The following is a 26,843-nucleotide window of genomic DNA, read 5'->3' as shown; positions in this document are numbered from 1 at the left end:
GGTCATAACCAGATCAGAGTCCAGGAGGTACAGAGTGGCAGGCAGGCAGAATGGTCAGGCAGGCGGGTACAGAGTCCAGAACAGGCAAGGGCCAAAACCGGGAGGACTAGAAAAAGGCGAAAAGGAAAACAGGAAAAACCGCTGGTAGGCTTGGACATACAAGATGAACTGGCACAGAGAGACAGGAAACACAGGGATAAATACACCGGGGAAAACAAGCTACACCTGGAGTGGGTGGAGATAATAACGAGGACAGGTGAAACAGATCAGGGTGTGACACTAGCAATGTCTAAAGCAGAACATAATGATTTTTCATCATTTCATTGTTGATTTTCTATTCTATAGGCTCGGTGAGTAACTATAACATCAATACATCTTCAATTATAGAAAATGGAAGCGAATAATGAAAATGAAAACAATAATTTGCCACATTAAAACTAGACTCCTAATCAATCCAAAAAGATGTGGCTAATTAAAACTGCTATGTGAAGTATGACTCATGGGTGTGTAGGTGTGGGGGAGGGTTTAGCAGTCTAGGGCCCAGATTTTCAAAGAGGGGTGCAATAAATTGTGAGTGCCAAACATTTGCGGCCAGTAACTATACATTTTGCGGTTGATCAACTAAGAACCAACATGCAAATGAGCACAGATGCGAGTTGTTCATTTGATTATGCAGTTTAAAGAATAGAAGCCATGTCCGCGATTTTAAGACCTTTTCCACATCTTAAATAACATGGGCAAACAATGTTACAAAACTTTGATAAACAAGTTGCAGTAGTGAAAAACATCTCCGCATACTCTCCTATTATTTTGCGCTCCTGCCTCCCAAAATGCAAAAGCACATTGCTGGTTTTACATGTAATAAATTATGATAGTAAATGTTTAGTAATTCACCATAGGTGTTATCTAAGGGTACATTTACATTGGGGAGACACAGGACAACAAAGTACCATCGCTTATAAGTGAATTTGAGTTTGGAGCAGTCAGATTACTTTTTATCCAATTTCTTCCGAGATTATTGTCAACCTGCAGTCAGACTAGTTTTGCACGTGCCGAGGGTGACCATTAATCGCATCAGTAGAAATTGCGGTCAAACTGAAGGGACTTGCAGATAGAGAGCACTAGGCTGCACCACTGACTAGAGGCCCATTGATTTTCTATTAAGTGACTAGAGGGATAGGCAGCTACCCAGTGCTAGCCTGCAGCTCTCTATCTGTGAGTACCTTGAGGTGCCTGGAGCTGGGGATTTCTTCCAACAGTATTAAAATGTATTAAAATTCAGCTCTACATTCAAAACAGGCTGTGCAGCCCCACAGACCTTAAGTAAATCTGGACCAAGGTGTACACAAATTATAGTGGGCCTGGTAATGTGACACCTACAAACTGCCAAGAGGAGACTGCAGAGAAATGGATGACAAAGAGAGCAGTCTTACATAACATTTTTAGAGGTTATAAATGTTTGGATGTGAAAATTGTCCTTATTTTAAGTTGGGAACCATTATAGTCTCTTATCCTTACCTATCAGGAAAAATGACAGATTATTCAGTGTTCCAGAACAGGTGATTGAAGGCAGTGAGAAAAGTATAGCTAATGCCCCATGACAAAATGAAATTAGTTGCAAAAAGGTTTCTCTGCCCCATGGCAAAATGTGTAGAGCTGCAGAAAACCTTATTTAAAACTGCAAAATCTTCTCTACGCCCCATGTGTAATAAATACACATTCAAACGTAAATTTTTCTGTCCGCCATCAAGAGGGGGGCCACCAAAAAAAATAGCTCTCTTGGTGGGGGGCACCATAACCAAATCTCACTTTTAAAAAAGTCTACAACTGTCACTGACTCCACAATACTAACCTAGTTGACAGAGTGAAAACATGCATTCTGTTTGCAACAAGGCAATAAAGTCAGACTGCAAAAACTGTGTCAAAGCAATTCACTTTTTTTTCCTGAATAAAAAGTGTTATGTTTGGGACAAATCCAATAAAGCACATCACTGAGTACAACTCTCCATATTTTAAAGAATAGTGGTGACTGCATTATGTTATGGGTATGCTTGTAATCATTAGGTACTGGGGAGTTGTTCAGGATAAACAAGAAAATGAATGGAGCTAAGCACAGGCAAAATCCTAGAGGAAAACCTGGTTGTCTGCTTTCCACACCTCTCAGCAGGACAATAACCTAAAACACAAGGCCAAATGTACACTGGAGCTTACCAAGAAGACAGTGAATGTTCCTGAGTTATAGTTTTGACTTAAATCTGCTTGAAAATCTATGGAAAGACCTGAAAATGAATGTCTAGCAATGATCAACAACCAATTTGACAGAGGTTGAAGAATTTTGAAAAGAATAATGGGCAAATGTTGCACAATCCAGGTGTGGAACGCTCTTAGAGACTTATCAGAAAGACTCACAGCTGTAATCGCTGACAAAGGTGATTCTAGCATTGTTTGAATTTTTTACCCTTTGACGTTTCAGTATTTTGTGTAGAACATTGACAAAAAAAAAGACAATTAAATCAATTTTAATCCCACCTTGTACACATCGAAATGTAGAAAAAGTCAAGGGGTATGAAGGCACATTGTTTTGGGCAAAATATCTCAAGCACACTTAATTTGGTTGGGGATCATTGATGGACAGCAATATTCAAGTCTTATCTTTGATTTTTGAACAGATTTATGTCAGCACCAAGACTGGATCACTTAGGAACACTCAACATCTCTTGGAAAGCCATCCCATTGTCTTAGTCTTAAAATGTGTGAAATTGTCACAATGAAAAATAAAAACTATCCCAATGTTTCATCTTCAAAAGACCTTTCATATTTATTTGGTCCTGGGAAAACTCCCTAGTCCCTGCCGATGACAAACATACCTATTGCATGAGGCTGCCACCCAGTGGAGTGTATTCATAGATGCCAAGGGAAGCCAGACTTCCCCAAAAAATTTACCAAGTAAAAAACATTAAATCATTTATTTTTCATCACTCCGTGTTTCATCATTTTCCTTCAATTCGCAATAGGCTGAATGTATCTCACCAGAGAAAGCATCTGAGCAAGCGAAACCGCGTAAGCCATCTCTGTCTGGTCCAAAAGAGTATGACATTGTTGTCCCCGTAGCGTTGAATGAAAGGGAAGCCAGCGAGCATTTGGCCTCCCTCGATAAAAAATATTAAATAATAGACTATCAGCGTTGAGCTAAAGTGAGTGAGCTCAACTGTGAAAGGTTTAAAAAAAAAGTGTTAAGGGAAGACAGTTTGGACTTGGCGTCACTCCTATCAAATCGCATCGAGAGGATACGTCATTGACAGAAACAACTTGAATTGTTGCATCTTGTTGTGTTGTCCTCCAATGGATTGCTAGCTAGATAAAATTGGCCATTTCCTAAATCAGCCATGGATGGAGATTTGGACTTCATATTCTCCATACTGGCCAATGATTATATTCAGATCCAACCATTAATTCACATTGTGCCCCTGGCCTGACAGGATGGAAGTTCAATATGTAGATAGATGTAAAAGGCTAATGTTAACTAGCTAACATTGCCCATGAAAGGAAGTTAAGCTAGCGAGCAAGCATTTTAGCCAGGTAGCCTAAGACAACAAAAAATAAAAGCATGTTCTCTATGACAGAGCGATAGACCGTTTTGTCAACTTGAAAGAGAGGAGGATGAGTCAACATGTTTTTTCTACTTGTACGCACACACAGAAGTCAGTACCATGGACAGCCACATAATATTTAGCTTACATTGATTGGACTAAATTGCTTTGGTATCTTTTAGTTGTCACTGTATTAGACAAAGCATAGGTGATTTGATGATGTTGAAATGGTGCTGGAATGTTTTAAAAAAAAATTATTTCACCTTTATTTAACCAGGTAGGCCAGTTGAGAACATGTTCTCATTTACAACTGCGACCTGGCCAAGATAAAGCAAAGCAGTGCGACAAAAACATAAACAAACGTACAGTCAATAACACAATAGAACAATCTATGTACAGTGTGTGCAAATATAGAAGAGTACGGAGGTATGGCAATAAATAGGCCATATTGCCGAAATAATTACAGTTCAGCATTAACGCTGGAGTGATAGATGTGCAGATGATGATGTGCAAGTAGAGATACTGGTGTGCAAAAGAGCAAGAGGATAAGTAACAATATGCGAATGAGGTAGTTGGGTGTGCTATTTACAGATTGGCTGTGTACAGGTACAGTGATCAGTAAGCTGCTCTGACAGCTGATGCTTAAAGTTAGAGAGGGAGATATAAGACTCCAGCTTCAGTGATTTTTGCAATTCGTTCCAGTCATTGGCAGCAGAGAACTGGAAGGAAGCCGGCCAAAGGAAGCGTTGGCTTTGGGGATGACCGGTGAAATATACCTGCTGCGTTCTACTGGTGGGTGTTGCTATTGTGACCAGTGAGCTGAGATAAGGCGGGGCTTTACCTAGCAAAGACAGGAATAGTGGAGGTAGCGCCTGTCTTATTTGTGACTTGCGGTAACTCTCCATAGTTCTAAATCAATAGTAGTTTAGTTGCCAGAAAATGTTGGAAACATTGCCTTTCTTGACCATGCTGTAGGTCATGTTTGGTACATTTTGGTATGCTTTGTGGACTTCACCAGACAGAGGTTCCTCTCTATCTTTTACCTTTATTTAACTAGGTAAGTCAGCTAAGAACAAATTCTTATTCACAATGACGGCCTACCCCGGCCAAACCTGGACATTGCTGGGCCAATTGTGTGCTGCCCTATGGGACTCCCAATCATGGCCAGATGTGATACAATGATTCTGCCACTGTATCTTATTGTCTCTGCCTTTAGGCCTAAATATAAAGGTTGCAAGGTATGTGAACTAACAAGTTAGAGCAAACAATGCAATTATCACATCACACAAGTGTAATATGGCTTTTTTTTCTGGCTTCCCCAGTGATTTTACCCACGCACCGCTACTGCTGCCACCACAATTCTTGAAAATGTAGAGGACTTCACTCTGTGATGTGTCATGTTGGATTTGCCCAAACCCTACGTTTTTTATTTAAGCTGTTAGCAGTTGATGTTATTCTTCAATAACACTGAACCCAAAGCAAATCATGGGGAGAAAAATTGGTTTATTCAAAGAGGACAAATCATGGATGTTATGCTGGGAAGTAGATGGTTCATTCTCCTCTGTCCTCGGTGACTTTCTCCATAGAACAAAGTGACAGGATGTAATTAATAACCCCCAACCCTAGCTTGTGGTTGACCAATTAGAATTCCTTGCAGTAAAATTGGGCCAATGGCCAAATAACAAGTATCCTGTTTCAGGCTCAATGTACAGACGATTCAGACCAATGAAAACGTGCCACACGAGTCGAGGACTGACACCCTTACACAGATTCTAAACAGATTGATTGCGAATTCTAGTACTCTGCATTGTGTATTATCTTAAAATATTCTTACAAATCCAAAAAGTAAAATTCTTTGCCATGTTGTCTTGAATTATTACTCAAAGGCCTTTTTGCCACTTTTAGCACAGGGTCTCTTCTTTTAATTCTGTCATAGAGGCCAGTAATGTGGAGTAAATGCAATGCTGTTGATCCATGCACAAATCTCCCAAATCAAAATGTATTTCTCACATGCGCCAAATACAACAGGTGAAATGCTTACTTACAAGCCCTTAACCAACAATGCAGTTTTAAGAAAACATTTTGTTAAATATAAAATAATTAACAAATAATTCAAGAGCAGCAGTAAAATAATAATAGCGAGGCTATACACAGGGAGTACCGGTACAGAGTCAATGTGTGGGGGCACCGGTTAGTCAAGGTAATTGAGGTAATATGTACATGTCGGTAGAGTTAAAGTGACTATGCATAGATAATAAACAAAGAGTAGCAGCAGCATAAAGGGGGTGGCAATGCAAATCGTCTGGGTAGACACCCTCCAATTTGTTGAGTAGAGTGTTGGAGGCTATTTTGTAAATGACATCGCCAAAGTCGAGGATCGGTGGAATGGTCAGTTTTACGAGGGTATGTTTGGCAGCATGAGTGAAGGATGCTTTGTTGCGAAATAGGAAGCCAATTTTTATGTAATTTTGGATTGGAGATGCTTAATGGGAGTCTAGAAGGAGAGTTTACAGTCTAACCAGACACCTAGGTATTTGTAGTTGTCCACATACTCTAAGTCAGCACTGTCCAGAGTAGTGATGCTGGACGGGTGGGCAGGTGCGGGCAGCGATCGGTTGAATAGCATACATTTAGATTTACTTGCATTTAACCTGTTGGGGCTAGGGGGCAGTATTTTCACGGCTGGATAAAAAACGTACCCAATTTAATCTGGTTACTAATCCTACCCAGTAACTAGAATATGCATATACTTATTATATATGGATAGAAAACACCCTAAAGTTTCTAAAACTGTTTGAATGGTGTCTGTGAGTATAACAGAACTCAAATGGCAGGTCAAAACCTGAGAGATTCCTTTACAGGAAGTGGCCTGACTGACCATTTCTGGAACTTCTTTGCCATCTCTATCTTTTACAAAGGATCTCTGCTCTAACGTGACACTTCCTACGTCGTCCATGGGCGCTCAGAGCCCGGGAAAAAACAGAATGTCGTCATCCCAGCCCCAGGCTGAAACACATTATCGCCTTTCTCAAGTGGCCGATCAAGGGACTGTGGGCTTAGGCGCGTGACCTGGCCGCCCCCGTCTTCGTGATTTTTTCCTCTGTTTGCCGAAAAGGAGATTCCCAGTCGGAATATTATCGCTTTTCTACGAGAAAAATGGCATAAAAATTGATTTTAAACAGCGGTTGACATGCTTCGAAGTACGGTAAAGGAATATTTAGAATTTTTTTGTCACGAATTGCGCCATGCGCGCGAACGTTATTAACCATTTCGGATAGTTTCTGGAACGCACGGACAAAACGACGCTATTCGGATATAACGATGGATTATTTGGGACCAAACCAACATTTGTTATTGAAGTAGAAGTCCTGGGAGTGCATTCTGACGAAGAACAGGAAAGGTAAGACCATTTTTCTTATAGTAAATCTGATTATGGTGAATGCTAAACTTGCTGGGTGTCTAAATAGCTAGCCCTGTGATGCCGGGCTATGTACTTAGAATATTGCAAAATGTGCTTCATCCGAAAAGCTATTTTAAAATCGGACATATCGAGTGCATAGAGGAGTTCTGTATCTATAATTCTTAAAATAATTGTTATGCTTTTTGTGAACGTTTATCGTGAGTAATTTAGTAAATTGTTAGCGAATTCCCCGGAAGTTTGCGGGGGGTATGCTAGTTCTGAACGTCACATGCTAATGTAAAAAGCTGGTTTTTGATATAAATATGAACTTGATTGAACAAAACATGCATGTATTGTATAACATAATGTCCTAGGGTTGTCATCTGATGAAGATCATCAAAGGTTAGTGCTGCATTTAGCTGTCTTCTGGGTTTTTGTGACATTATATGCTAGCTTGAAAAATGGGTGTCTGATTATTTCTGGCTGGGTAGTCTGCTGACATAATCTAATGTTTTGCTTTCGTTGTAAAGCCTTTTTGAAATCGGACAGTGTGGTTAGATTAACTAGAGTTTTGTCTTTAAATAGCTGTAAAATAGTCATATGTTTGAGAAATTGAAGTAATAGCATTTCAAACGTTTTGAAAATCGCGCCACAGGATTCAACTGGCTGTTACGTAGGTGGGACGAATTCGTCCCACCTAGCCCAGAGAGGTTAAGAGCAGTTGGAGGCCACGGATGGAGAGTTGTATGGCATTGAAGCTCCTCTGGAGGTTAGTTAACCTGTTATGGATAGGGGGCAGTATTTTCACGGCCGGATAAAAAAACGTACCCGATTTAATCTGATTATTACTCCTGCCCAGAAACTAGAATATACATATAATTATTAGCTTTGGATAGAAAACACTCCAAAGTTTCTAAAACTGTTTGAATGGTGTCTGTGAGTATAACAGAACTCATATGGCAGGCCAAAACCTGAGAAGATTCCAAACAGGAAGCGCCCTCTCTGACCATTTATTGGCCTTCTTGATCATCTCTATCCAAAACAGGGGATCTCTGCTGTAACGTGACACTTCCTACGGCTCCCATAGGCTCTCAGAAGGCGGCAAAAAGCTGAATGGTGGCTTTGCAGGCTCTGGCTGAAAAACATTAGCGCATTTTGATAGTGGTCGATCAGAGAACAGAGACTGGAGGCGCGTGCACGAGGCGACACCATGTTTTTATTCTTTCGTCTTTGAACGAAAACGACTCCGGTCGGAATATTATCGCTTTTTTACGAGAAAAATAGCATAAAAATTGATTTTAAACAGCGGTTGACATGCTTCGAAGTACGGGTAATGGAATATTTCGAATTTTTTTGTCACGAAACGAGTCGGGCGCATAACCATTCGTCACACTTGGATAGTGTCTTGTACGCACGAACAAAATGCCGCTATTTGGATATAACTATGGATTATTTGGGACCAAACCAACATTTGTTATTGAAGTAGAAGTCCTGGGAGTGCATTCTGACGAAGAACAACAAAGGTAATCCAATTTTTCTTATAGTAAATCTGAGTTTGGTGAGGGTCAAACTTGGTGGGTGTCAAAATAGCTCGCCATCACAGGCTAGCTATCTACTCAGAATATTGCAAAATGTGCTTTCACCGAAAAGCTATTTTAAAATCGGACATAGCGATTGCATAAAGGAGTTCTGCATCTATAATTCTTAAAATAATTGTTATTTTTTTTTGCAAACGTTTATCGTGAGTAATTTTGTAAATTCCCCGGAAGTGTTCGGTGGGAATGCTAGTCACATGCTAATGTAAAAAGCTGTTTTTTGATATAAATATGAACTTGATTGAACAAAACATGCATGTATTGTATAACATAATGTCCTAGGAGTGTCATCTGATGAAGATCATCAAAGGTTAGTGCTGCATTTAGCTTTGGTTTTGGTTTTTGTGACATTATATGCTAGCTTGAAAAATGGGTGTCTGATTATTTCTGGCTGGGTACTCTGCTGACATAATCTAATGTTTTGCTTTCGCTGTAAAGCCTTTTTGAAATCGGACAGTGTGGTTAGATTAACGAGAGTCTTGTCTTTAAAATGGTGTAAAATAGTCATATGTTTGAGAAATTGAAGTAATAGCATTTCTAAGGTATTTGAAAATCGCACCACGGGATTACACTGGCTGTTGCGTAGGTGGGACGATTTCGTCCCACCTAGCCCAGAGAGGTTAAAACAGTTTTAGAAACTTCAGAGTGTTTTCTATCCAAATCTACTCATGATATGCATATTGTAGTTTCTGGGCCATAGTAGTAACCTTTTCAAATTGGGTACGTTTTTCATCAGGCCGTGAAAATACTGCCCCCTAGCCCCAACAGGTTTTAATATGTAAATAAATTATCAAATTTAAGACGGAGAATAGTATGTTCATTACCGGAGATAAATAAGAAAATACGTGCCCTCACCAACGCACGCCACAATACTACAGCCAATTTATTTGTATTTATTTATTTCACCTTTATTTAACCAGGTAGACAAGTTGAGAACAAGTTCTCATTTACAATTGCGACCTGGCCAAGATAAAGCAAAGCAGTTCGACAACATACAACAACACAGAGTTACACATGGAGTAAAACAAACATACAGTCAATAATACAGTAGAAAAATACGTCTATATACAATGTGAGCAAATGAGGTGAGATAAGGGAGGTAAAGGCAAAAAAAGGCCATGGTGGCAAAGTAAATACAATATAGCAAGTAAAACACTGGAATGGTAGATTTGTAGTAGAAGAAAGTGCAAAGTAGAGCCACCTAGAAAAATGACAGATTCTAGCTCATTTTTCAAAAAACAAGCCTGAAACTCTTTCTAAAGACTGTTGACATCTACTGGAAGCTCTAGTAACTGCAATCTGGGAGGTATTCCATTGATATTCCAATAGACAGCCATTTGAATGAGTGGTGAGCTCAACAAAAAAAAAATCTGGATGGATTCTCCTCGGGTTTTCGCCTACCATATCAGTTCTGTTATACTCACAGACATTATTGTAACCGTTTTGGAAACTTTAAAGTGTTTTCTATCCAATACTACCAATTCTATGCATATCCTAGCTTCTGGGCCTGAGTAACAGGCAGTTTTCTTTGGGCACCTCATTCAACAAACTTCCGAATACTGCCCCCTAGCCCAAAGAAGTTAAAAGTTAATTTGTGGAAATTCTTTCCTTCTTAATGCTTTGAGCCAATTAGTTGTGTTGTTACAAGGTATTTTTAATTTTTTTTAACTAGGCAAGTCAGTTAAGAACAAATTCTTATTTACAATGACAGCCTACCCCGGCCAAACCCTAACGACACTGGGCCAATTGTGCGCCACCGGCTGGTTGTGATGAGGGTCTGTGGTGATGCTTCTAGCACTGAGATGCAGTGCCTTAAACCGCTGCGCCACTCAGGAGCCCAAGTAGGTGGTATACAGAAGATAGCCCTATTTGGTAAAAGACCAAGTCCCATATTATGGCAAGAACAGCTCAAATAAGCAAAGAGTAACGGCAGTCCGTCATTACCTTGGTGCGGCAGGTAGCCTAGTGGATAGTGTTGGGCAAGCAACTGAAAGGTAACTGGATAGAATCCTCTGTCATTCTGCCTCTGAACAAGGCAGTTAACCTGCTGTTCCCCGGTAGGCTGTAATTGTAAATACAAATTGGTTCTTACCTGACTTGCCTAGTTAAATAAAGTTTTAAAAAATACGTTAAGACATGAAGGTCAGTTAATATGGAAAGTTTCAACAAGTGCAGTCGCAAAAACCATCAAGCACTATGATGAAACTAGCTCTCATGAGCACCACCACAGGAATGGAAGAACCAGAGTTACCTCTGCTGCAGAGGATAAGTTCATTAGATTTACCAGCCTCAGAAATTGCAGCCCAAATAAATGCTTCACAGAGTTCAAGTAACAGACACATCTCAACATCAACTGTTCAGAGGAGACTGTGTGAATCAGGCCTTCATGGTAGAATTACTGCAAAGAAACCACTACCAATAAGAAGGCACTTGCTTGGGCCAAGAAACACAAGGAATGGAAATTAGACCGGTGGAACTTTGGTCTGGAGTCGAAATTTGAGATTTTTGGTTCCAACTGCCTTTGTGAGACGCAGAGTAGGTAAACGGATGATCTCCGCATGTGTGGTTCCCACGGTGAAGCATGGAGGAGGAGGTGTGATGGTGCTTTGCTGGTGACACTGTCTGTGATTTATTTACAATTCAAGGCACACTTAACCAGCATAGCTACCACAGCATTCTGCAGCGATACGCCATCCCATCTGGTTTGCACTTAGTTGGACTATCATTTGGTTTTCAACAGAACAATGACCAAACATACCTCCAGGCTGTGTAAGGGCTATTTTTTCAAGAAGGCGAGTGGTGGAGTGCCTCCACAATCACCCGACCTCAACCAAATCGAGATTGTTATGGGATGAGTTGGACCGTAGAGTGAAGGAAAATCAGCCAACAAGTGCTCAGCATATGTGGGAACTCCTTCAAGACTGCAATGAGTAGGTGTTTTCAAACTTTTGACTGGTACTGTACATATTGTATTAGCTCAACTTCCTCATACCCCTGCACATTGACCTGGTACTAGTTATTGTTTTAATTGTGTTACTATTTCCTTTTTTATTTAGCAAATATTTCTCTGATTTTTTTTATCTCTGCACTGTGGGGAAAGGGCTCATAAGTAAGCATTTCACTGCAAAGTCTACCTACACCCGGTGAGTGTGACCAACACAATTTGATTGATTGACAAACTGCTGTAATTTCATGAACAGTTCACCCTATATGGATAAAAATGCCCTCAAATTAAAGCTGACAGTCTACACTATAATGTCATTGCATAATTTCAAACGCTGGGGTACAGAGCCAAAACAACAAAGCATTTGTCACTTTCCAAATACTTTTGGATCTCACTGTATGACTCAGCAAATTGTATGGCTTTAAGATACAAGTAATTTCAGAAGTAAATCCTTTGGGCCCCATTATACTGACATGGGCAGGACTAAATGGATGAGAGGGTGCTTTAGGCTTTTAGCTGCCAGACTGAGCTTCTTTGGACATTCATTACTTTGGGGCATAAAAAGGTCGTAAAAGGCAATATTCTAAATTAGAGTGCTTAGTAGACCTCATTGAGAAGTCAATTGAAAAAGCACTGGATGAAACCCAGTCTGTGTTTAAATGCCCACACCAGCAAAAATCCCCTTTTTTCAGTTGGAAGACAAAGCCCAGTGCTTACCCATGATGTTACACAAACTGTGACTTATTGACTTAAACTGTCATGTCAATGTATGATATATTTGGGCTTGAAGTGGGAAATCCGAAGTGGGAACTTCGTGGAAATCTGTGGAAATGACGTGTAAGCTCTTTCTAGCTGATGTTATAGGCTTTAGTTCATTTGGAACCACCTACCTACAAACATGTTAAAGCTAACACACGTGGGCTCCTTAGTGCCTGTTTAACTAACATGTTGCTACTGTGGCTTACTGCAATGCACTTCGACTATTGGGAGATTTTGAATAGACTGATGCTGGTAAAACGGTGAGTCAAAAAATAGTTATATTATTCTGATGAGTGGATGAAGTGGATAGGTGAAATGTCAACACAGCTGGGACACCTTGTCATTTCTGGAGACGCGTATGACGATGCTACAGTAAGTGTGTACTGTAGCTAGCTAGCAAGTAGCATTTGCTTGCGAACTATACAAAGTTTGGCTGGCTAGCTAACTATAGATCGCATAGCTAACTGTGCAGTGAAGTAAATTTATAATTTTGTTACAATTTTGCACTTCTGCGTAAGTAAGTTAAAAAGTAAAAAAATAGCTCTGTGATTAAATCACTGCTTTACCAGTACTAACGCTACCACATCGCCTTGGTATTAATAACAATTTTGTTAACAATGTTGCACTTCTGTGTTTAGCAGAGTAACATACTTTCCTATGTTGGCACCAAAAGTGAGAACTAATATTGTAGTTGCCTATATGCTATATTCTCTTAGACTTCTCATCCCAACCTCCCTCTTCTCTGCAAGTGAAACCATGGCCAGACACAGACCTTCTTCTCCACAGAGAATGTTTGAGTATATTCACAGTAAAACGAGTCCTATATCGACATAACCTGAAAGGCCACTCATAACAAAGCCAAACAACGGTTTGCAACTGCACATGGGGACAAAGATCATACTTTTTGGAGAAATGTCCCCTGCTCTGATGAAACCATAATAGAACTGTTAGTCCATAATGACCATCGTTATGTTTGGAGGGAAAAGGGGGAGGCTTGTAAGCCGAAGAATACCATCCCAACCATGAAGCACTGGGGTGGCAGCATCATGTTGTGGGGGTGCTTTGTTGCAGGAGGGACTGGTGCACTTCACAAAATAGATGGCATCATGAGGACAAAATGATGTGGATACATTAAAGCAACATCTCAAGACATCAGTCAGGAAGTTAAAGCTTGGTCGCAAATGAGTCTTCCAAATAGACAATGACCCCAAGCATTCTTCCAAAGTTGTGGCAAAATGGCTTAAGGACAACAAAGTCAAGGTATTGGAGTGGCCATCACAAAGCCCTGACCTCAATCCTATAGAACATTTGTGGGCAGAACTGAAAAAACGTGTGCAGGCAAGGAGGCCTACACACCTGACTCAGTTACACCAGCTCTATCAGGAGGAATGGGCCAAAATTCACCCAACTTATTGTGGGAAGCTTGTGGAAGGCTACCTGAAATGTTTGACCAAAGTTAAACAATTTGAAGGCAATGCTACCAAATACTAATTGAGTGTATGTAAACTTCTGACCCACTGGGAATGTGATGAAATAAATAAAAGCTGAAATAAATAATTCTCTATACTATTATTCTGACATTTCACATCCTTAAAATAAAGTGGTGATCCTAACTGACAGGGCATTTTTACTAGGATTAAATGTCAGGAATTGTGAAAAACTGAGTTTAAATATATTTGGCTGAGGTGTATGTAAACTTCCGACTTCAACTATATGTCTAATTTTGTGAGGGTTGCCAGATTGGTGTAAAAAAAAATTCTTATGGTATTGATGAAGGTATTTGTTTGGGGAATGGGGATACATTTTCATGATGGGAAATTACTTCATCTTAACCTCTATGGGCTATGTGGGACGCAAGCGTGTGAAATATCAGGTGAAATATCCGAGCGCCAAATTTGAAAACAATTAAATGTCATAATTAAAATTTCTCAAACATACAACTATCTTACACCCTTTGAAAGATAAACATCTCCTTAATCTAACCACGTTGTCCGATTTCAAAAAGGCTTTACGGCGAAAGCATAAAGTTAGATTATGTTAGGAGAGTACATTGACAATAGCTGTGTGTAATGTTTTGTCAATTCAAAGACAGGCGTCACCAAAAGCAGAAAACCAGCTAAAATTATGCACTAACCTTTGACAATCTCCATCAGATGACACTTCTAGGACATTATGTTAGACAATACATGCATTTTTTGTTCTATCAAGTTCATATTTATATCCAAAAACAGCATTTTACTATGGCGTTGATGTTGAGGAAATAGTTTCCCTCCAATAACCGCCAGTCAATCAGCACAACAAATTAAATAATTACTATTCGAAAACATTGGTAAAATATTATATTGTCATTCAAAGAATTATAGATTTACATCTCTTGAACGCAACCGGATTGCCAGATTTAAAAATAACCTTACTGGGAAATCACACTTTGCAAAAATCTGAGCACTGCGCCCAGAAAAATACGCTTTGCGATACAGACTAACCGCCATGTTGGAGAGATCTAAAATCGAAAATACTATGTAAATAATCCATTACCTTTGATTCTCTTCATCAGATGTCACTTCCAGGAATCCCAGGTCCATAACAAATGTAGTTTTGTTCGAAAAAGCTCATAATTTATGTCCAAAAAGCTCCGTGTTGTTAGCACATGATCTATGCCCGCCGGACTTGTCTTCATAAACGAGGGGGAAAAAAATATTTACGTTCGTTCAAACATGTCAAACGTTGTATAGCATAAATCATTACTGCCTTTTTTAACCAGAACATGAATAATATTCAAGGCGGACGATTGCATTCTCTTTTAAAACGTATTGGAACGAGAGTACCCAACATGAACTCGCGCACCAGAGTCTAATCGGCCACCACCGTTCCAAGGCTCTTGTTCGGTCAGATCTCACAGTAGAAGACTCAAAACACTTTGTAAAGACTGGTGACATCTAGTGGAAGCCATAGGAAGTGCTCAACGATTAATAAACCCCTGTGTGTTTCAATGGCATAGGCTTAAAGGTAATTCAACACATCAGGTATCCACTTCCTGTCAGAATTTGTCTCAGGGTTTTGACTGCCATATGAGTTCTGTTATACTTACAGACACCATTCAAACAGTTTTAGAAAATTCAGAGTGTTTTCTATCCAAACCTGAACAATAATATGCATATTCTAGCTTCTGAGTTGGTGTAGGAGGCAGTTAAAAATGGGCACATATTTTTTTCAAAAATCTCTATACTGCCCCCTAGCCCCAACAGGTTTTAATGTGGGAAAACAGAAGACAGCAAATAAAATCTGTTTGGTTTAAATTCCCCTGGTGCAATTGCATGGGATTTTCAACTATATGATTTGAACTATGATCAATTAAGCCATATCAATGCAGTTAAAAAGCTTAATGTAAAATAATGAATTATGTTGGCTTACACTTATGGTTCTTCCAAGGCCGTTTCATGATGATTATAACAGTTGTGTCAATCATGTCAGACTCTGCTATAGCACTTTGCCCAACATGTTATACCCCAGAGGTTGTAAATAAACCATTTTAATGTGATATAATGTGTATCATTATTATAGAGCTGTGAAACCCATAGTTGACATTGAACATACCTTAAAAATAAAAAAGGCTACTATTATACTACAATTATTTCTTTGACAACCTTGTTGATTAACAATATTGGGTTGTTAACGTTTATTTTTTTATAATTTATAAATAAATGTGCAAAACAAAAAAAGGCAGTGTAGAACACCATTGCCCATCATGCATTGCTCTAATAACGTTCAAAAGATTGTTTCGAAGTTTGGCCTCCAAATTGTTTTTTTACTATGAATAAAGTCACACAAAAATGTGTCTTTTCCAACGAATTAAGTCGCACAGAAATGTGTGTCTTTTCACACAAATTAACTCCACACAAAAACACACTAAATCTGCTGAAATACTTTTTGTACATATTTCCACACATTGAGTGTGAGATTGTGTTGGAAAATATGATATCATGAACATTTAACATTAACGCTGGACATACAGTGCCCATAGAGTGAAAGAAGGTCAAAGTACTTAAAACATAGATTACAGAAGCAGGCCCTCCCCTTCCACTGATTACAGATGTCTTGACTTTGTTGGGAACGTTTGACCTACACAGTGAGCAATTATGGTTCCCCTCCAAAATATATAAAAGGACAACACAAAAGGTCTACAAATATGCAGAAGAAAATATGGCTGATATGTACAGGCCAGCATGCCAGACCAGGCCGACGTGCAGTATAGCTCTTTGTAATATACCACGGCTCCCTAGGCAAAAGTGTTTCTATGTCTACATTCAATCAGATAACTTAATTTCTCTTTAAATACATAGAAATCAATATCACAATATAGTGATAGAAAGATCAACAGGATAAATAATCAACATCAGTAAAGGAAACGAGATCCCACACTGACTATTTTGGCAAAGCAAATCAACACTTAAAGCCCAAAGTTCAGGGTTGCTATAAAGAGGGCATAATTGATGATCTTCACTGGGCTTAGCTTGGGGTCTGTGTTTGATATCCCATTGAGACCAAGGCCTCTTTTACAATATTTGCAATTCCAACGCAATAAAAACATACAATATTTACCAGCAATTTAAGAAACTAACTTACAAATCATGATCATGAAAAACAAATACATTTCTCATTAAAACAGTAATCAACCAACCATCTGAACTGCCCTAGCGGCATCAAAACATCAAACTTTACAGAGTTCTGAAGATCATTCCACGAGTAAGGTGGAAAAAACTAAACGCAGATCTACCTAACTCAGTGGAGACCAAAGGGATCTCCAGAGTTAGCCATCCCTGTGATTGGGTCTGGTGACTCATAAATCTGTAATATAACAATGAAGTAAGGTATGGCGGAAGTTTGCACAAGAAGGCTTTATAAACAAAAAGAGAGAAGTGCATTGAGATACGAGACTTAACACTTGTGTGGTGTTCATGTTTTTGTTATTCACACAATGTTTGCAGGTCTGATGGACCCACACCATTATTGAGTTTTTAGAACAATACAGCCATAACAATTTACGTGAAAATACGTAATAGTTAGTACTTAGATAGATATAGACAAGATAGATATACTTAGATAGATATAGACAGTCATATAGACATACATGGTGTCATGACTCTCTCTCCTTGGTGAGGATCAAAGGTGCCAGATCAGCTTGGCACATGGCTGACAGATAGCCAGACCGCCCCCCCTCCCCTCTCCCACAGGATTTTATGACTTAACAATCTGACGTAAATTTAGAGAGAACTTTCACCTTCTTGCCCTGCAGTAATGGGGATGGTAAAAATGCCTTTGTTACAGAGAGACTATTGCTGCCAAAAACTAAAACATCCAAAAGGGGATATTGGAACAATATTTATAACGTAAAGAATGTGGGAAATGGTCAGTGAGGACTTCAAGAATAATCCTATCAAATTGTTTATTATTTTGTGATGTCATTTTTTCAATTTAACTAGGCAAGTCACATTCTTATTTACAATGACGCGCTAGGAACAGTGGGATAACTGCTTTGTTCAGGTGTAGAACGACATATTTTTACCTTGTCAGCTTGGGGATTTGATCTAGCAACCTTTCGGTTACTGACCCAACGCTTTAACCACTAGGCTACATGGCGCTCCTATGTGATTTCATTAAGGATGGTATATCAAGGTAACGGTAACTCTGAAAGTGTATGTGTCCGATGTATCAGATTTACATCTAAATGTTGTAAAAATTACATGATTAAATATGAGAATACTTTTGTGATTTTAGCCTTTTAAATGAGAATTGTTTTTCATCTAAACTCGTGCCCAGTCAGTAGCCACACCCCAGTGAGCTCAGAGTTCGTGCCAGCATGACGGAATGCCCCCTTTGGCCAGTGTGCTTAAAAGGACTCACTAAGAATGAACATACAGACCAAAAAGACGTGAGACCGTGGCTAAACGTTGAAATGGTAAAAAACTTTGTACTGAGACCAAGTAGATGGAAGGTGAGCCGAACTAAATGGTTTAAACTCTACAAACCAGCGTTTCAGACAGCGTGAGCTGAACGTTACTAAATGGTTAGAAGCCCTGAAACTCTCAATCTCTACAGAAGAAGATAACCTCACCTAAGAGACCAGAAATGTTCACAGTCTGCAGCTGTGCATGTAAAAAGTGGTCCTAGAACTTTGACTAAAAGACACGAGGTGGGAAGGAAGAATCCCTTTGAGACAACTGTTGATACGTCTGAAGTTTCTATTCTAACGAACACTCCAAGACCAGAGAAGCTCTCCAACTAAGAAGGACATTGTGATCTCTGAATTTCTAATCTGAATGAGCAATGGTTAGGGTGCTAAGTATTCTGGTTACTGTGAGCGTAGTTTCCAAATGTATGCACGATAAATTGACTCTCTTTGTCTCTCCCTCTCTTTATCTTTCCCCATCCCCTTTCCATTTTGTAACAAGCCGTCATATCGTGTCAGTCCACTTGGGATTTTATCTCATGTACGTGTGTATGGTATTTTGTGTAATTATTTAGTTAGTTAATAAATAAATAATTAAATCAATTTGTGTAGTAGTGAATATTCAAAAGGGCTAGGATTCTTGCAGATATCAAGGAGTATGTGACATTCAGAATGAGACTGATATGAGGTAATAATAAAAATAATTAATAATTGACTGTTATCTTTAGACTTTAAGTCGGGTGATAGTAACTCCTTAAACAAATTTTCCCGTTGTTCAACAAATTCCGAATTAGTTAATTGTTACATGATTAATTTAATCAAGTAACAATTAAACATAGTTAGTTGATCAAATAAATAACAGCCATCAGATTAATTAACGTCACGACAATGGTTAAAATTTGCCATTTACCTCTGCTAGATCACATTTATCAATAAAAATCTATTATAATCAAGAAATGGTGGAATAAATCATGTTTATCTTGAACAAATATAAATTAAACAAGGTTTATTACTATTGATGTTTATCGAAATTGAACTGAACAAATTGGAAGGACAAATTTTACATACAGTATTTTATGGAAATGATAAATGAGCCCCATTGAACACAAATTAAGGCTGGTCTACACATCACATGACGGACAGAGTTTTACTGAAAATGTATTTCCTGCACTTGATGCATGTGTACTTCTTCTTGTTGCTACCGGCTGCAATCTAGAATGATGAAAACACTTAGATCAGGAATTTTACTAACATCTCACTCACTCACATAAATAGTTACAGCAGGCCAACATAGGAGAGTCAGACAAACACACTTGCAACAACATCACTCACACTTACTTCCATTATTGGAGTTGTTGGTTCTGTGGGTTGGGTGGATGGGGCACCAGCATCCTCCTCCTGAATCCTCCTCACGATGGCTGCAGAAGCTGGGGTCCTTGGGAAATGTTGCCACCTCTGGATTTGAGGTCTTATCAATGCTTTGCCCAGCTCTTCGAGATAGAGCCGTCTCCTCTGGAGCTTCCCTCCTCTGGAGCTTCCCTCTTTTCCAATCTGGGTTCCATGCCATCCAGGTGACAAATGCGTTGTACGCTGAGATGTCCAAGATGTTGAAGAATATCAGAAGTGGCCAGCGTTGGGTTCTTCTTTTGCAGCTGTAGCCAGTCACCAGCTTGTCAAAATTGTCCACCCCTTCTTTTCTGGTTTTTGATGTTCCTGGTCACAGATTCTCCCATCCCTAGGCAGCATACTCATGAGTACCACATTTTTGCCTTTCTTTGGCACGTAGGACACTAGGGACTTGTCGGCCGTGAACACGAACTTAGAGGAATTGATAGCCTGTTCCGTGTATTCAAGAGCTGAGGCCGAAGCTCTGGCTTATTTTTTCGTACTGTTCTTACCATCATCAGCTTCCTCATGAGGAGCTCCTGCCCCAGCTTGTGCGAAGTAAAAAAGTTATTGCATGTGATGTTGTGGCCCCAGAGTCCCTGTGTCATGTCCAGGACAACCCGCATCCCTTGGTTCTTCTCAGGGGCTCCTCCATCTGGCTTCCCAGTATACACTTGCAAGTTCCACGGATATGATGAAGCAGCATCACAGGCAGCCCAGTTCTTGATTCCATATTTTGTGGGTTTAGACGGTATGGGCTGCCTGAAGGGGCAGTGGCCCCTAAATGGCATAAGCTGCTCATCAACAGTAATGTTTGGCCCAGGGTGTCAAGGTTGTTGTCGGTGAATGAGGACCAATACGCAGCAGGTACGTGAATGCTCATCTTGATTTTTAATTATCTTTCAAAACGAACATACAAAATAACAAAAACACGAACGATCAACAAAAACAGTCTGGTAAGGCACAAGGCGAAACACAGAACAATCACCCACAAATCACACATACAAACACACCCTAATATATGGAACTCTCAATCAAAGGCAGATAGACAACACCTGCCTTCAACTGAGAGTCCCAACCCCAATCAACCAAACATAGAAACACACAACCTAGACTAACCATAGAATACTAAACATAAACCAAAACCCGGAATTACTAAATCAAACACCCTTTACACAAAACACACCACCCCGAACCACATAAAACAAATACCCCCTGCCACGCCCTGACCAAACTACAAAACAATTAACCTTATATACTGGCCAGGACGTGACAGTACCCCCTTAAAGGTGCTACCCCAGAAGCACCTTAACAAAAAAATAATCCAAAGCAACACCAACAAAAAGTCCCCTTTTCTAAAGGGAGGGAAGGGAGGGTGGCTGCCGTCAACGACGGCACTGTGCTACACCCCCTCCCCAACCCACCTATTTCTGGAGGTGGCTCTGGCTCCGGCCGTTCCAGGCTGTCGGGCCACTCTGGCTTCGCCGGGGGCAGTCGGGCCAGTCTGGCAATTCGGGACAGTCTGGGCAGTCTGGCAATTCGGGACAGTCTGGGCAGTCTGGCAATTCGGGACAGTCTGGGCAGTCTGGCAATTCGGGACAGTCTGGGCAGTCTGGCAATTCGGGACAGTCTGGGCAGTCTGGCAATTCGGGACAGTCTGGGCAGTCTGGCCACTCCGGCAGTTCAGGGCAGTCTGGCCACTCCGGCAGTTCAGGGCAGTCTGGCCACTCCGGCAGTTCAGCGCAGTCTGGCCACTCCGGCAGTTCAGCGCAGTCTGGCCACTCCGGCAGTTCAGCGCAGTCTGGCCACTCCGGCAGTTCAGCGCAGTCTGGCCACTCCGGCAGTTCAGCGCAGTCTGGCCACTCCGGCAGTTCAGCGCAGTCTGGCCACTCCGGCAGTTCAGCGCAGTCTGGCCACTCCGGCAGTTCAGCGCAGTCTGGCCACTCCGGCAGTTCAGCGCAGTCTGGCCACTCCGGCAGTTCAGCGCAGTCTGGCCACTCCGGCAGTTCAGCGCAGTCTGACCTCTCTGGCGACTGTTGACTGGCGGGCAGCTCTGACGACTGTTGACTGGCGGGCAGCTCTGACGACTGTTGACTGGCGGGCAGCTCTGACGATGACTGTTGACTGGCGGGCAGCTCTGATGATGACTGTTGACTGGCGGGCAGCTCTGACGATGACTGTTGACTGGCGGGCAGCTCTGACGATGACTGTTGACTGGCGGGCAGCTCTGACGATGACTGTTGACTGGCGGGCAGCTCTGACGATGACTGTTGACTGGCGGGCAGCTCTGACGATGACTGTTGACTGGCGGGCAGCTCTGATGATGACTGTTGACTGGCGGGCAGCTCTGATGATGACTGTTGACTGGCGGGCAGCTCTGATGAAGACTGTTGACTGGCGAGGCTGGGTTGACGCACTTGTAGCCTGGTGCGTGGTGCTGGTACTGGGATTACCAGATTATGTACACGCACCTCCAGGCTAGTGCGGGGAGCGGGAACAGGACGAGTCGGACTGGGTTGACGCACTTCCGGGTCCGCACGAGAGACAGGAGCTGGAAACCCAGGGCTATGGAGGCGCACAGCCGGTCTAGATCTTACCTCCTGCACAACCCGCCTTGGCTGGATGGAACTAGTAGCCCTGTACGAGCGGGGTGCTCGTACAGGGCAGACTGGGCTGTGCAGGGGCCTGATGGTAGCCGTGCGTAGAGCGGGAGTTGGGTAGCCTGGTCCTCGGAGGCGGCACCGCGACCAGATGCGCTGCGCAGGCATCCTCCTACCAGGCTGGATGCCCGCTCTAGCACGGCACCTGCGAGGGGCTGGAATAACGCGCACCGGACTGTGCGTGCGTATGGGTGAGATAGTGCGCTCCTCAGCGAAACATAGCGCTCTCCACCCCATACGCTCCTCCATATAACCACGAGTAGCTGGCTTCCGGCTCTTCTTACGCCTAGCCAAACTACCCGTGTGCCCCCCCCCAAAATTTTCTTGGGGGTGCCTCTCGTGTTTCTCCTTCAGCGCGTACTTGGCCTCGTACCACCGCCTCTCTGCCTTGGCTGCCTCAATTTCCCCCTGCGGGCGTCGATAATCCCCAGCCTGATGCCAGGGTCCGGCCCCGTCCAGAACTTCCTCCCAAGTCCACTTCTCCCGCCAGTCCAACTCGAACTCCGTCTGCTCCTTCCTCTGCTGCTTGGTCCTTTGGTGGTGGGTGATTCTGTCACAGGTGTTGATCGTGAATGAGGACCAATACGCAGCAGGTACGTGAATGCTCATCTTGATTTTTAATTATCTTTCAAAACGAACATACAAAATAACAAAAACACGAACGATCAACAAAAACAGTCTGGTAAGGCACAAGGCGAAACACAGAACAATCACCCACAAATCACACATACAAACACACCCTAATATATGGAACTCTCAATCAAAGGCAGATAGACAACACCTGCCTTCAACTGAGAGTCCCAACCCCAATCAACCAAACATAGAAACACACAACCTAGACTAACCATAGAATACTAAACATAAACCAAAACCCGGAATTACTAAATCAAACACCCTTTACACAAAACACACCACCCCGAACCACCACAAAAAACAAATCACAGGGTCATAAAACAGGGGAAGGTGGTCCATCCACTTGTCCCCCACTGACCTGATTGCAGCTAGCTTGTCTCTCTGCCGCCAAGCTGGTCTGGTGTCTCGGTTATCGAAGAGGATAATCCTGGAAATAATGTGGAAGTTTTCCAGAGACAGTGTTGCACAGAAACGTTATCTGCTAGTTTCTGCATCACACAGGGATTCTGTGGATTCCCAATTGGATTTGAAAACACGAGCAAGGATAGGAACCCCAAAGTATGCATGTAAATGAATTTGGTCCGTCTCCTTCCATCACTCTCCAAAAACACACCTTCCATCCAAATTAGTGCAGTCCAGAATTATTTTCTGGATGGTGTCTGGGATGAACAGTTCAAAAGAAGACTTTATGTCCTGCACATGAGTAACCTCCATCCGCATTGGCCCTGGTTGCATTCTTATCATATTGGCAGCCATGCGGGGTGGCTCATTCCTTGGGTAAGAAGACCATTCAATTTCACAATTCTTTGACATCCATATTTCTCCTTCTGCAGGCTGCTGATGATCTGGCTGCTGACGGGCTAGTCCTGGGGCTGGCTGCTGAAAGGCTGGTCCTGGGGCTGGCTGAGGGTCAATCCCATCCTCTACTTCCAACTCACTGCCAGACTCCGAATGAACAGAGACACGATTCTCATATTCAGAAATTTCCCACACTTTTATTACCCTCAGGTCCAGTGGACACGAACACCACATATGTAATGTAGTACATGTGTTGGGGGCTGCACAGTGTGCACTCAATGAAAATGTGTTATTTTACATTTTCTTTCACAGAAAATGAGCCAAGGCCAATGAGTCTCAGTTTGAAAAAATTATTCATTGTATCATTTATCTTTCAGTAAACATTGAAAATTGGTCGAACAGACCGGAACACCACACAAGGGTTAAGCCTTAACCCCACGCATGCCTTTAAGGATTTACATGTGAGGCCATGTACTAAACAGCCAAAGATTTTAAGGCTAAAGCCTGGCTTATACTATGGTGTGTTAATAAATTCAATCTGGTGTGCTCAGAGTGCTTTCTGGGGGTTCGTAAACTCAGAGCGTTGTCAGATTGTCTGTTTGTAAATTCCAAACGTTTCACTCAGACCACACACTGGAAGCTCTCGCCGAGGAGTTGGGTTGATCCAAGCGTTCTGACCAAACAACAGCAGTCAAGCGCCCAAGCTAACTGGCTAACGTTGGCTAGCTTGCTAGCTACTTCCAGAAACAAATGAGGGAACAGCTCAATCTGACCATATTGGTTAAGCTGTTTCTATGTTATCCACAGCGTTAGTGACTGCAACTCTGCTGCTGGCAACATTTTAATTACGCTTTTTTGTCAAAGTTTACTGACACTGCCCATATTCAATGGGTGTTCAGTGTTCATATTCTGTGATCTGGCACACTCAAATGAGAGTGCTCTGAAATAGGAGTAGATAGCCAGAGTGAATTTACCAGCTTCGTCAATCGACAGTTGTCGTAGTGACATCATGATGATTCATTTGAAATGGTTACTTGCAAAGTGGAGTATTTTGTTTAGACATATAGCTATCTAGCTAGCTAAACAATAAACCGTAATCCCAACTCATAACGTTACTACCCTGCATTCATCTGCAGGTAGCTAACCAACCAGGTTCAATGTTAGCTAGCTAGCATTAGGCTATAACTAGCAATGCAAATGGCTCTGAGATATGAATAATATTACTACATTTACATTTTACATTTAAGTCATTTAGCAGACGCTCTTATCCAGAGCGACTTACGACTTTTCATCCAGAAAGCGAGGTCAGTACAGGTGCATCAAAGCTGGGACCAAGTGACTGAAAAACAGCTTCTATCTCAAGGCCATCAGACTGTTAAACAGCCATCACTAACACAGAGAGGCTGCTGCCAACATACAGACTTGAAATCATTGGCCATTTTAAGAAATGGATCACTAGTCAGTTTAATAATGCCACTTTAATAATGTTTTAATAATGTTTACATATCTTACATTACATTACTCATTTCATACCACCCTGCATACCACTGCTGGCTTGCTTCTGAAGCTAAGTAGGGTTGCTCCTGATGCTGCTGGAAGTGGTGTTGGAGGGCCAGGAGGAGGCACTTTTTCCTCTGGTCTAAAAAATATCCCAATGCCCCAGGCCAGTGATTGGGGACACTGCCCTGTGTAGGGTGCCGTCTTTCGGATGGGACGTTAAACGGGTGTCCTGACTCTCTGAGGTCATTAGGCTAGGGGGCAGTATTTGCACGGCTGGATAAAAAAATGTACCCGATTTAATCTGGTTACTAATCCTACCCAGTAACTAGAATATGCATATACTTATTATATATGGATAGAAAACACTCTAAAGTTTCTAAAACTGTTTGAATGGTGTCTGTGAGTATAACAGAACTCATTTGGCAGGCAAAACCCTGAGACATTTTCTGACAGGAAGTGGATACCTGATGTGTTGTATTACCTTTAAACCTATGCCATTGAAAAACACAGGGGCTGAGGAATATTTTGGCACTTCCTATTGCTTCCACTAGATGTCACCAGCCTTTACAAAGTGTTTTGAGTCTTCTGGAGGGAGATCTGACCGAACAAGAGCCATGGAACGATGATGGCCCATTAGACACCTGGCGCGCGAGTTCATGTTGGGTACCCTCGTTCCAATACGTTATAAAAGAGAATGCATTCGTCCACCTTGAATATTATTCATGTTCTGGTTAAAAAAGGCCCTAATGATTTATGCTATACAACGTTTGACATGTTTGAACGAACGTAAATATATTTTTTCCCCTCGTTCATGACGAGAAGTCCGGCTGGCTTAGATCATGTGCTAACAAGACGGAGATTTTTGGACATAAATGATGAGCTTTTTTGAACAAAACTACATTCGTTATGGACCTGTGATACCTGGAAGTGACATCTGATGAAGAGAATCAAAGGTAATGGATTATTTACATAGTATTTTCGATTTTAGATCTCCCCAACATGACGTCTAGTCTGTATCGCAACGCGTATTTTTCTGGGCGCAGTGCTCAGATTATTGCAAAGTGTGATTTCCCAGTAAGGTTATTTTTAAATCTGGCAAGTTGATTGCGTTCAAGAGATGTAAATCTATAATTCTTTAAATGACAATATAATATTTTACCAATGTTTTCTAATTTTAATTATTTAATTTGTGGTGCTGACTTGACTGCCGGTTATTGGAGGGAAACGATTTCCTCAACATCAATGCCATAGTAAAACGCTGTTTTTGGATATAAATATGAACTTGATAGAACTAAAAATGCATGCATTGTCTAACATAATGTCCTAGGAGTGTCATCTGATGGAGATTGTAAAAGGTTAGTGCATCATTTTAGCTGGTTTTATGGTTTTGGTGACCCTGTCTTTGAATTGACAAAACGTTACACACAACTCTTGTAAATGTACTGTCCTAACATACTCTAAATTTATGCTTTCGCCGTAAAACCTTTTTGAAATCGTAAAACGTGGTTAGATTAAGGAGATGTTTATCTTTCAAAGGGTGTAAAATAGTTGTATGTTTGAAAAATTTGAATTTTGACATTTATTTGGATTCAAATTTGCCGCTCTTGAAACGCACCTGCTGTTGATGGAGT

This window comes from Salmo salar, chromosome ssa10 (assembly GCF_905237065.1).
Source record: "Salmo salar chromosome ssa10, Ssal_v3.1, whole genome shotgun sequence".
Lineage (NCBI taxonomy): Eukaryota > Metazoa > Chordata > Actinopteri > Salmoniformes > Salmonidae > Salmo > Salmo salar.
Note: the sequence above shows the minus strand (reverse complement) of the source record.